At 40.8% G+C, this 12,264-nt stretch overlaps 1 protein-coding gene across 5 annotated transcripts in view; it reads left to right on the top strand.

Moving 5' to 3' along the window:
* Rps6kc1 (ribosomal protein S6 kinase C1) overlaps window positions 1-12,264 on the top strand; it is a 160,526-nt gene that overhangs the window by 27,669 nt on the left and 120,593 nt on the right. The gene's annotated exons all lie outside the window — the stretch shown is intronic.

Raw genomic sequence — 12,264 nt, 5'->3', positions numbered from 1 at the left:
CCTTTTTTCCCCCTCATTATTTAATTACTTGCCTTGCCTCGTTGGTTTATTCAGTTGAGTTTCATGAAATTGTCGTCTTTGTTATCTCATTCTTGAATGTGCTTCAGAACATTTTGGAGTGGTGATTTGGTGGTCATGAATTTCTTCAGGTGTTCTTTCTCATGGAGAGATTTTATTTGTCCATCAGTTTTTTTTTTTTCTTTTGTACTGGGAATTGAACTCAGGACCTTGCACTTGCCAGGTAGGCTCTTGTACTACTGAGCTATATCCCCAGCTCTGTACATCAATTTAGAAAGATAGTCTTTTTTTTTTTTAAAAGACAATGTTTTGCTATGTAGTTTAGGTTGGCCTTGAACTCACTGTGTAGCCCAGACTGGCTTCAAACTCAGCAATCCTCGTGCTTCAGCTTTCAGCGTGCTGGGATTACAGGTATGCATCACCATGCATTGCCAAAAGATAGTTTTTCAGGGTACATCAGTCTGACTTGGAGGTTGTTTTCTTTTAGGAGTTGAGCTCCAAACGCTCTTAGACTTGAGGATTTGTGTTGAGAAGTCTGCCATGGTTCTGATAGATTTTTCTTTATAGGTAATTTGTTTCTTTTCTCTAAAAGGTTTTAATATTCTTTTCTTGTTCTTAATTTCTGGAATCTTGACTATTATATGCCTTGGTATAGATTTTTATTTATTTATTTTTTGATCATGGCTTATTAGAGTTCTGTATGCCTGACTTATATGTATAATCAAATTCTTTTTCCCTGCTTGGAAAGTTTTCTCCCATTATTTCTCTGAACAGGTTTATTTTATTTTTATTTCATTTCATTTTGTCTTTTGAGACAGGGTCTCATTATGCAGTTTAGGATGACCTTGTGCTCACTTTGTAGCCTAGGCTGGTCTCGAACTTGCAATGATACTTCTGTCTCAGCCCTCTGGTGCTGGCATTACAGGTGTGCATCACCATGCCTGGCTGACCAGGTTTTTAAAAAATGTCATTTGTGCTATCTCCTGCTTTTTTATTGACTCTGAGCAATCTTATATTATTCTTCTTTGTATCATCTAGCAGCTGCTGAGTTGATTTCTCATGGTTGTTTGCTATTTTTAAGGAATCTTTCTTTTAATGATCACTAACCACAATCTTGTTTTCTATATCTGAATTATGTCATCACATGGGCTCATTCTGGAGTTTTTAATCTCCTGCATACCTTTGAATTTGTTTCATGGATGCCAATTTCTTTCTGTGTTGGGCATTCATGATTTTCATCAGTTTCTTAAGCATCTCAATTTTTTTTATCTGTATTTACTCTCGTGTCACTAACCATGTCTGTCATTGTGGTTACCATCTCTGTAGTTATCTGAGAAAATATTTCTGAGTTGAATTTTCCTAGAGTCTCATCCATTTGCAGTGTACTACTTTAGAGAGTCCAGCTGGGTGGTTTTTGAATTGTTCTACCTTGTTTCCCTCTGGATTTGCCTTTGGTGATCTGGAAGTCTGGAGTTGCATCTTGCTTAAGTGTCTTATCTGTTTATTTATTTAAATTTCTGGGTTGATGATTATAAATTGCTTATGGAGAGTAGCTTTATTGCTATTATTTAGATCCCTTAGAAAATGACTACTTCTCAGAAGTGTCTCCCAGGTATAGCTGGCTTTTGGGTTTTGAGTTTGTTGTGAGATTCTACCTCTTCAACTTATTGGGGATGAGAAGTTGCTGCCTATTTGGCCCTGCCCCTTATTCTTTGGCATTGGCCTATAGTATTGTTTATGATCCTTGGGCAGTCTCAGTCTTAGTACACCAGCAAGAAAATTATGTACCTAAGGGAGGCATTATTCAACTTAGAGAGCTGGGAGTGGGTTTCTGTCCCAGCTGGACTTCAGACTATAAGGTATAAAGTATTATTTTTTTTCTTTCTCTATAACTCTACCATGAATATTCTTATGTGGACAGAAATTTCATCTTTTTTGAAATTTCTGCATGTGAAATTGCAAAGTATATACACATTTTTAAGGTAGATAATTGTTTTAGATTATAGAAGTGGCAAATGCAAATAAATGATACAGAAAAATACTTAAAAAGCAAATGAAAATTCAACCTTAATCCTGGGTAGTATACTATTTCAGTGTATTATTCTACACTGAGTGTGCATGGTACTTTTTTTCATGTGGGTATGTGTATATCTCCTTCCCCATATTTAAAGCCTCAAAAATGGATTGCTAGGTATGATTTTATAACCTCTTTATATAAAAGAATGTTATTATGGGTTTTTTTGTGTCAATAAAAGGATTTGCATTGTTAATTTTAAAAGATTGATAGGGTTCCAGTTTTTATACTACTGTTTTTATTTTATAGTCAATGCCACAGTTAATATCTTTTATATATTCTTATGTGATATAAAGCTCCTTAATTAGAATAAATTATTGGGAACAGAATTGTGTATTTAAAGGGTATGCATGTTTTTATAATACTTGTCTCATTGTTTTTAACTGTTCTAACACTAACATCCTTTTTATTAATTATTAATAATAGTTAATGTAATGCAGGAATATCACTAAGAAAAATAAAACCAAAACCCACAGCAAAGGTAGTATAAAATGTGCAATAAAAATGTTTCCCCACATTGCCTAGCCTCTCATTCAGTTTTGCTTGTTGAAATAACTGAATTTTAATTGTTTCTTTTTTTGTTTTTGACCTGCTTATTTCCATATTTGTAAAGTTAAGTTTATATTATTCTTTCTTCATGTAATGACTTTTTGTTTGTTTATTTGGTACTCTGATGTTTGTGGATTTCTTTCTTACCTTGTTCTGCAGTATTTATTGCATAATATTTTTAGTTTCTGTATTGACTACATTGCTATTTTTCATTCCATAGTTAAAGGTACTATTTTTTTTTTCTGTAGTTGAGGATAATATCATTGGGTTTTGTAAGAAGATTCTGATGGCCTTTTTGTCCTTCCTTCAAACTGTTCGGCCTTCTTTTTTTGTTTTTTAATCGGTACCAGGGATCGAACTCACAACTGCCTCCTTGCAAGGCAGGCGCTTATGCCGCTGAGCTAAATCCCCAGCCCTCGGCCTTCTTTTAACACATAGATTTTGAAATCTGTACTCATTTTAATATTTATCAATATGTTCAGTAATTATAATGAAACTTTATAGGGGTTCTAAAAGCTGGAATTTAATAAACATCATTTACATTATTATGGTTATGCAAATGAAGTGTTCATTACAAAGTTGGATGGTGTACCATAATTACATATTGTTCTCTAGGGCTTAATTATGACAACTACTGTGCCAAAATAAGAAAAATGTTTAAATGAAATATTCTTCCTTATATTACATCATTAAGTCAAATTAGTTTATTGAGTTGATTTAATGAATGTTAGTTCACTGACTTTTCAGGTTGTGGCTTCATGGTAGCAAGCCTCCAGGGTGGTTTTATTTGGGACTCTTGTCTTCTGGCATCTGCATCTTTTTGTCTTCCTGTCCCAGATGGTACCAGGGTGGACAGTGTGACCCACAGCAAAAGCCATGGTCTGTCATTTGGAAGATTTGCTCCCTAATGCCTGTGACTTCTCTGCTGAGGGTGTTTTTCTCTCTCTCACCTTGCCCCAAGGGATGCCAGCTTCCTGTTTGTAGGGGCACTGGCAGCCTGTGAACAGGTCCACAGGGGGACAACACAGATGCCTCCAGCTAGCAGCCACTGCATGTGCACCCTGCCTCATCCTGCGGCCACCGTCCAGGCTGGCAGATATTTGCAGCCACCTGAGGTGCCCTGAGCTAGAGCCACCAGTGAAGGCATCTGCGGCTTCCTGACCCTCGAGTAAAACCTGCTATCACAGGTGACTGTTCTGGCCAGTGGTTGAACAGCAATAACTACTCAATAGACTCCTCTTTTCACCTGGAATCGAGGTGCTTCCTTAGTGAAACCCACGGATGTAGGGTGTTTTGGAAAGAGCTATGGGCTTGGTGCCGTGTGTGTGAGCACCTGAAGTGTGAAGAGAGGGATCAAGACTCTAAGTGAGGATTTGCATCAAAGTTAGGTAGATGTTACTGGAAACCAGCAAAACGGAGTATCCTTGTATAGATGCAGAAAGCTTAGCAACACTGTTGCCTACAGTTCTGTGGGAAGCACAAAATGTACCAGATGAATTGGGTCACCTAGCCAAGAAAATTTCCAACCAGTGTTGTTAAAATGTGGTGTGATTCCTTCTTGTTGCTTGTGGTAAAATGTGAGAGGAGAGAGAAAAACTAGAGGTGGATTATTAAACAGAAAAGGTCTAAGACTTATTTTGAAAAGGCTGTTTTCCCAGGTAACAAGCAGCAGTAGAAAAAAAAAATGATTTCTGCACAAATAACAAATCCAGGACACCACCAGGCAAACATACTCTTAACAGTGAAGCCCACTGTGAACAAAAGTCTTTTTAGAGCTTGGAAAGATTTCTTTAGGCAAAATATGCTCTAAGGAGATGAAGGCTATGTCTTACAGAGCCTCCCAATAACAGGGATCGTGGATGTGTACAGCTGCTCAGCCGTGAACCCCGCCCCCTTTCTTTGGAAAGGAGTTGTGACTCTGAGGGCAGAATCCATTGCCCAGAAGACAGAGCCAGGGCCTTGTGGAGTTTTCCCACGCTTAATCTCAGAGCTTGTAACATGTGCCTTGCTGGGTCGTGAAATCCCGATAGACCATCTGGATCATCCTGTCTCCTGTTTCCCCTGCCTTTGCCTAGGAAGGTCTGTATCAGTTTTCCTTTGCCTGTCCCACTGTTGCATACTGAGTGTAGAAAGCGCAGTTTTTTGGGAGGAAGGCTTAGGAACTATCTTTAAAGAGTACAGCTGAGCAGCCTCCTTCAGTACTGGACCTGATGCAGATGGTGAGATTCTGGATTTCAGGCTGTTGGCTGTGATGGAACGAGACTTCAAGAACTCTAGGAGGAGGGTGAGTGTATCTTGCACCTGTGAATCCACAGAGAGGCCTTTGGTGTCCAGGTTCCAAGATGTCCCCAAATGTCCCTGCCTCCTGGTATCACATCCTTAGTGAATTTAACCTCACGGTGAGCCATGGCGAGATGTATGACTAGTTGCATGTGGCAGGAGGGATAGCATGTTGTGTTCAGGGTTGGGTTGTGAACACCTGAAACTTGTATCTAGCATGCTGGTCCCTCTCCCCTTAAAACGTGCCTCTTTTTCTCATCACATGTTTTGTGAGAAACCAGTTGTAATGTTATGATAACACCAAGATAGGCTGAGGATGTGAGCGTATTTCAGACTTACAGAAAGTTGCTAGAATAAGAGTAGTGTATGGCTGAGTGTTGTGGCACACATCTGTAATCTAGCTGCTCAAGAGACTGAGGCAGGAGTATCGTGAGTTTTAGGCCAGCCTAAGCTGTGTAGCAAGACCCTGTTTCAAATTAGAAACAAAGGGCTGGGGATGTAGCTCTGTGGTAGAGTAGATGCTTGGCACTCCTGGGGCCCTGGGTTAAATGCCACTATATAGGGAAGCAAACATACTGAAGAATAGTCCAAGGACACCAGTGTCTGCATAAACGAATTTACCTGTTACTGAGTTTTCATCCCTTTGGCTTTGTCACTTGCTGCTGTCTCTTTTCACACACACATACATAAAATGCATGCACATAATTTTCCCTGAGCCACAGGAAAGTGGCCTTTTCCTTCTAACCATTTCATGTGAATTTTCAATAATGGCAACAGAATTTAGTTGTTAATTTGAGTGAGTGTAACATTGGTACAATACCGTGATCCAGTCGGCCCTCTCTATTACAGTGTTGTTGCTTGCCCTGATAATGTGCTTTCCCCCTCTGTGCCATGCAGCATCTCCATTCTAGAGTTGGTATTTCATTTGGTTGTTGCATCTTTTTAATCCCCTTTAATCTGGAGCCTTTGTGTGTGTGTGTGTGTTTCATAATGTCATCATTTTGGAAGAATACATTCTCCTGTTTCCCTGTCCATCATTTGTGGAGGGAGTTAAGTTGCTCTTTGTGGGAAGTGAGGCTAGAGGTGATACCAGCTACTAATTTATTGTATTTTAGCACCAGATCTGCCCTCCATTTCTTGATTTTCACGTTAGGTTCTCTGATGCTCCCTCGAGGTCAGTTTCAGGTTGTGAATTCTTCCTAGAACTACTAGCGGGTCCTCAGGTTATCACAGCTGAAAAGCACATGACATCCTTCTGCCCTTCAGGGAGAGAGGAATTTGTGTCAGTGGTTTAAGACACTGTGTAGCTCTTCCCCTGTGCATTGGTTTGCTGTGGCTGTTGCGACAAATTATCACATACTTGGTAGCTTGAAACTAAAGATGATCAGAAACTCATTTTCTTACCTTTCTTGAGGCCAGAGATCAGAAATCTGCCTCATTGGGCTGATATCAGCTTGTTAGCAGAGCCGTGATCCTGTGGTCCTGTGGTCTAGTGGCAGCCCTCATTTCTTGGCTTGTAGTGGCATCACCCCAGCCTTCAAAGCCCTCCTTTTCAGGTACCCTTCTGCTCTGTCTGCATGTTCCCTCCCCTGTATTGTCTCCACCCTTCTTAGTGGGATGTGTGTGGTGGTATTCAATGCCTGCCATGGTAATCCAGGATCGTTGCCCATATTAAGCTCTTTAATCATATTTGTGAAGACTTTTTCCATATAAATAGGTTCTGGAGATTGGAATCTGAGAGCTTTGGTGAAGCATTTTTTAGACTGCCCCACACCTCTTAATGCAAGCATGTGTGTGCACCTGTGCACGTGTGTGTGTGTGTGTGTGTGTGTGTGTGTGTGTGTGTACCTTTGTAGTTTGCTGGGAAATAGCCCCTGAACAGCAACTTCCAAGATAGGAAAATGTCATGCTCTTTTACAAAATTGCCCCCGAAATTGGGCCTCCGTTGAGGATACTTGTGTGAGGTAGTGTTTATGTGAAGGTTATAAAGTAACGACTTTCCAGTGGTTACCCCGAACCCTTCCAAAGCTGCGGGGAGCCTCCCTTCTCCCGTGTCTGTGTATCTTTGTTGCTCTCATCTTTGTGCACCTGTTTGCTCGTCTCAGTGTCTGTGTGTATCAGTGCCTGTGTGCATCTGTGTCTATTTGTCAGCGTCCTTGAATTTGTCTATCTGTTCCTTAGTGATTGGGACTCATAAGTCCATTTATATCCCTGTTAGCGTAGAATTCATTCATTTTGGTGCTCAAATTGTTTCATTTGACCTACTTTTTAAAGCTGACTTTTGTGTCTGGTAACTTGATCCTGTATTCTTCTTTCTTTTTGCTTTGGTGTTATTTTGAGACATAACCAGATGTTCAGGGCTCATCTTGAATTCATTCTCCTTGATCCCTGCAATCTTCCATTTCTTTAAGGAGCCCAGTTGCCTCTTGTGGGGGGCGAAGTTAGAGGCTGTGCCAGTTACTGATTTATTTTAGTGCCAGGTCTTCCCTGCATTGCTTGGTGGCCTTCCTCTCGTGGTCAGTCGGCGTGGTGAGTTTAGTGAGGAGAGGGTGATGGAGGAGTCTGCAGGGAGTCGGATTTGGATGCGCTGCCTGGGGGTGTGGGTGGTGTTCACTTCTACCAGACTTTGTGGTTGATTCATGTCTGTGGCTTACTGTCTTCCAGCCTGGGCCTGCAGGCACCCAGCTGAGAGTTCCCCCTTGCCAGTCCCAGTCGGGGTTCCTTGTTCTCTGAGTTTTGCCTTGTGTAGACAGCTGTGGTTGGGGAACCCCAGTTAGCTTCTCTTGCCCTGTGGGCTGCAGCCACCCGGTCCTTGTTGAGAGCTCAGATCCACCTGGGAGAGGAGGCACTTGCTTCACGTACTTGCCTGCTCTGCCCTCTCCATCCCCAGCTCCTTAAGTTCTCTCCCTTGGAAGTCGATCCTGTGTGGTAGTTAGTAAGTCTCCTGAGTTGCTCCCTGTGCATTGCTGTGTGGACCCTTCTCCCTGGCTGACGCTGGCCTACTTATCTCTGTATCCTTCCTCTCCTAAGGAGTACAGGCGAGTCCATGACTTTGCATTGGTCTTTGTGCTGCGGGGCTGTGGCCCTTCGCCTGCCTGTTGTCTTCTGTTCACAGTGACTGTCCTTTGCGTCTTTCTCAGTGCCTTTCCTGTTTAACGTTGTAGCTACTCTTTCCAGTACAACTGCTGGCACTGCTGTGACGCTCTTCTGCCTAGCAAGTGTGGCTCCATGCCAGAAATCTCATTAAAGGTGTTGTCTTTGATGAGTTTAAGTCCAGCTGTTAAATGTGTAGAAATTTATATAGGATGTTTAATTCAAAAAGCATTTAAAAACCTGGCACTGGGGATTTGATGACTTAGCCCGTGTTCTTTAAGAAACTTTGAGTCTGTGGTTGAAGAAGTGAGGGCCAGGACCCAGCATTAATACAGGAACGCGCCCTGGGATGTGACTTCCTTCCTGTGGGGTCACAGTACAGTTGTTGCTTCGGTGCTAGGATTAAACCCAGAGCCTCATGCATGCTATGTGTGTGTTCCAGTGCACCCCAGTCCCACTGTCAGATTTTTTAAGGCTGTGGAGCATCTAATTATGAAGGGGTGGATAGTTCTGAGAAGTCACCAGTTTGAATCATGCCTCTAAATTTACAACAAAAAAATAAAAATAAGAATTCTCCCCCATGCTATATTTAACTCTTTTTTGCTGCCTTTCTTTCTGGTTCCTTGACAAACTGTGATTTAGAGACTGCTTCAGTATGCATATTTTTAGCGTGTAAGACCATGCCTGACATATATAGGCTTAATAAGTAAACTGAACAGGCCATATCGTGGTGGTGCACACTTGTAATCCCAGCACTCTGGGAGACTGAGGCCAGAGAGTTGCAAATTTGAGCCCAGCCTTGACAAGCAAGTGATTTAGCAAGGCTGTCTCAAAAAAATTTTAAGAAAGGGGGGCAGTGCTGGGCATGTAGCTCAGTACAGAGACCCTGGGTTCAATCTCTAGGCTCAGAAAAACAAAACAAAACTGAATAAAATGAATGAATGAATGAATGAATAAGATTTAAGAGATAGAGTAATTATAGACGATCATATCATCTGAAAGATAATTCTAAGGTCAATATTAAAATGATTACACCTAGTATAGGCAAGTAGTATGCAACAAAAAGGGTACAGATTTACACTTTTTGAAGAGTAACCTGAAATACTTGTTTTCTTAGCAGTTTTGTTTTCAGTAAATTTTTTATATAGTACATCTTATATCTACATAAGGGAAATATATCAATGATTATTAGATATTTTGGTCCTAGAAATCCTCTTTTTTTTCTTAAAAATTATTGAAGACTTCAGACAACTTTTCCTTATGTGAGTTATAGCTATCAATATTTACTATACCAGAAATTTTTAGAAAGTTACTATATTACATTGAAAATAAGTACAGTTATCATAAAATAACATTTTTATGAAAAACAATTCTAAATCAAAAGGAAGCCTGAGAAGAGTAGTGCTCCTTTATATATTAATGCCTGACTTGAAACAGGACAGGGGTGTGTGCTGTAGTCCCAGCAGCTCTGGAGGCCGGAGGAAGACAGCTCAAGCCTGGGGGTTTGGGGCCAGCTGTCTTGCACCGGATATCTGAAAAACGTGGGTTCCCTGAATTGTGCAGACTTTGACTCAGAAATGTTTGGTGGTTATAGATCTCTAAAGGAAAAAGTAAAGTATTGGAAACTGCTGTCAAGCTTGCAGGTGACTTGGCAGCTGAATTTTATTGCTAACTATGATACCCCTGGAGTTTTTCGTGAAGCATTAAACTCGTTCTCTCTCTCTCTTTCTCTCTCTCCCTCTCTTTTATGTTTTTGAGAAAATAGCTGCCAGATATTCAAGTCTGAATAAATTTGTTTTTTGGACTTTTAAGACATATTCCCAGGGGTTGATATTAGTACATCTAATGCTTTTTACTGCTTCATTAAGGGTGTTCTTTTTTGTTTGTTTGTTTTGAGACAGAGTCTCACTGTGTAGTTCAGGCTGACCTTGAACTTGTGGTGAGCCTACTGCCTCAGCGTCCTGCATGCTGGGATTAATGAATCTGGCATTGATTTTTTTTTTTTTTAATAGGAGTGACTGTCAGTAAGAGATTTAATGATTATTGGCAAGTGTAGTGGTGCTGCTGCTCTGATTCCTGCAAATAGGTCGGTGGTTTTCCTGACACTGTTTTTAGACTATCAGCGCAAATGTCATGGGGCTGAAAAACGCAATCACTATCTTAATATTATTGTGAGAATGAGTTTGACCTTTGTCTTAGTCACTTTTTTCAGATCTGGGGTAAAATACCCAACATGCACAACTTCCAAGGAAGAGAGATTTATTCTGGCTCGTGGTTGAGAAGTTTTGGCTCTTGTAGAGTTGGTGGCCTGGTGGAAAGACCTGGTGGAGAAAAGGTGTGCACGTCATGGAAGGCAGGAAGCAGAGAGCAAAGGGAGGGTCCTGGGAGCTCCCCAGATGATCCTCGGTGACCCATCGGTCTCTGTAGCCAAACCTACCTCTTAGCAGCAGCCCACAGTAACATCCCACAGTCCAGTCAGCTCCCCAAAGACCAGTGAGCTCATGGGTCTTTTGGGTGACATCTGTTTCTAAACTATAACAGTTTTGTTCACCTACTAATCTGAGAATGGATACACATATTTTGAGAATGGATACACATACCACGGACCCAAGTGTACACACGGATGTTTCATCGGTAGAAGAAACCTCTTGAGTGATCTGAATTTTTTGGTATGTAACCATACAGGTGTGCTATAGTTTAGCCATTAATAGAATTCTGCAGCTATTCGAGATAACATTGGAAGGATGCATAAGATACTGTTTAAATTAACGGAAACACCTGTTGTACAGCAATATGTTTGATCAGATCCCATTTATGTGTAAGGAGACAAGCATGTTTGTGTAAAGACACACCTGCATGTATTCGTGTAGTGTTTGTAACTTCTGGGATAGATAGGAGGAGAGATGGTTTTAACTTTTGTCTGGTACTTTCTTAAACAGTAGACTTGACACTGGGTAAAAGGGCGTGGTTTCTGGTTTGGTTTATGTTCTTAGCTTCTTTTGTCTGTTGCTAATCTTCAGTTTGTTTCTGCATGTTTCCATTTCATAAATTGGAAGTTTCTTGTTAATCTTAACCAAGTCATTCTCTCTCTCAATAGATGGTGCAGTTCATTTGTAATACTTCATAACTATAGCGAACCCTGCAGGCAGCAGTTGTGTGGAGGGAGACACCGGTTAATCATCCATCTTTGTAGCTCTGCTCGGTTTTAGTAAGCAGCCTCAGCAGTCAAGAAGTCTTGTAATTCCAGAATCATCAGAGATGTATTCCTGTTCTAGTGCTAGGACATGCAGTACTGTTTGTCCCCAGATAAATGAAAACCCAAATCTGAGTCTGTAATTACTAGCAATGTGATCTTGTGCAAATTAACGTCTGCGTCCTGTTTTCTTCTTAGTGAGAGTGTGTAGTGGTTGTATCTGTGGTGTGTCTGGCTCCTGCTTGGTACGTGCTGGCTGGCATTCATTACTGTGTGTCGCTCAGTTGGTTTACTGCCCCTTCACTGTTCACATTCTCTTTCATCTCTCTCTGGTTCTGTGCTGTTCCACTGTGAAGTTTTTGGTTAGCCTTTTAGACATCTAGAGGTTTCCTCTTCCCTCGAGTTCTCCACATTGGCTGAGTTACACTTTCCTGCTCAGTTGTGCAGCTCGTCAATGTGCCACTTACCTCGTTTTATTTTTCGTTGCTCTTTTTAATTTGCAAAATTCTCAAATTTACAGTAAAGAACCTAAAATGATATTGTAGTGAACACCTTCATAACCTTTTCTCCAAGTTCACTGTAGACATTTGCCACCTTTTGTCTTTTTCTGTGTATTTTCCTAAGTTTTTCTTCTGAATTACTTAAGAATAAAAAGGGACCGTGACATTTCCCCTCTCCGTTGTTTCCTGTATGACTACAATATCGTGTCACACCCATGAGATTTAACATCGATGCGATAATATTATCAAATAGGCAGTTCACATTCATGTGTTCCCGCTTGCCTGCAAATCTTTTTGTTCTGTTTCCTTGAGACTTACTTTTATCACAGGCTGGCCTTAAACTTGTGCTCCTCTGTCTTGACTTCCTGAGTGTTGAGTTTATGTTGTTTGACAGTTTCTCTTCTTTTCTTTTCTGTTCTATTCTCTTCTTTTCTTTCTTTCTTTCTGTGTTCTGGCAATTAAAGTCAGACTTTATGCAAGCTAGGCAAGTGTTTTTATACTAGCTAGGCCCCAAGTCCTTTAGACAATGACTTTTTTTTTCCTTTGAGACAGGATTT

This window comes from Cavia porcellus, unplaced genomic scaffold (assembly GCF_034190915.1).
Source record: "Cavia porcellus strain 051 isolate PalLab524CR breed Dunkin Hartley unplaced genomic scaffold, mCavPor4.1 scaffold_26, whole genome shotgun sequence".
NCBI lineage: Eukaryota > Metazoa > Chordata > Mammalia > Rodentia > Caviidae > Cavia > Cavia porcellus.
Note: the sequence above shows the minus strand (reverse complement) of the source record. Positions and strands in the feature narration are given on the sequence as shown.